At 48.5% G+C, this 763-nt stretch overlaps 1 non-coding gene across 1 annotated transcript; it reads left to right on the top strand.

Moving 5' to 3' along the window:
- The first annotated feature begins 473 nt into the window (after window positions 1-473).
- Window positions 474-547, top strand: Trnat-ugu (transfer RNA threonine (anticodon UGU)). Its single transcript has one exon. It is a non-coding gene; the product is annotated as a tRNA-Thr (tRNA).
- The last annotated feature ends 216 nt before the right edge of the window (window positions 548-763 follow it).

Below are 763 nucleotides of genomic sequence, written 5' to 3'. Positions count from 1 at the left end.
CTACGAGTGTGAATCCTGAATCCTTCCTGGTCATGCTGACAAAGTTTTATGATTTTACTTGCAAAAGTATAGACAGTGGAAATTAATATACTAAGATGGTATCTGTTCTTTCGGACATGTCCGAAAGAACAGATACCATTGGTGACCATGCAGCTCGTTAGAATGAAATTACAATGAAATGAACACCCTTAGCTGCTTACAGGCGTTGACCTACGTCAACGGGGACAGATGTCCGAAAGAACAGATACCATCTTAGTATATATATAGTTAAGGCTCACCGGCCACTTGACCATCTTCTTCTGTGCGAATGCACAAACAGTGCCCCAACTCTTACGGGAATCGGCAACGCGCCGCGAGTAATGAGTATAATAGGCGGGGGCACTACGTATGTAGTGTGGGACAATACGTTGAGAATGTGAGTTTCGCGGGAGGCGTGCCAGAGATAAATCCCTGCAGTCGCGCTATCCTCTATGTCCTCGGTGGCTCAGATGGATAGAGCATCTGCCATGTAAGCAGGAGATCCCGGGTTCGAGTCCCGGTCGGGGCACACATTTTCATCTGTCCCTGTTGACGTATGTCAACGCCTGTAAGCAGCTAAGGGTGTTCACTTCATTGTAAGTGGAAATTAAAATGTCCTGTGGAGCCTCTCCCGCTCCAAGTCGGCCCGTTTGACGTCCTACCCCCCTTAAACGACGACTAGGGCGAGCTATGATCGGGGCGGAACCACTGGTCGAAACTGTTGCAGTCTACAGACCGCTATACT

Source organism: Schistocerca serialis, chromosome 5 (genome assembly GCF_023864345.2).
Source record: "Schistocerca serialis cubense isolate TAMUIC-IGC-003099 chromosome 5, iqSchSeri2.2, whole genome shotgun sequence".
Taxonomy (NCBI): Eukaryota; Metazoa; Arthropoda; class Insecta; order Orthoptera; family Acrididae; genus Schistocerca; species Schistocerca serialis.
Note: the sequence above shows the minus strand (reverse complement) of the source record. Positions and strands in the feature narration are given on the sequence as shown.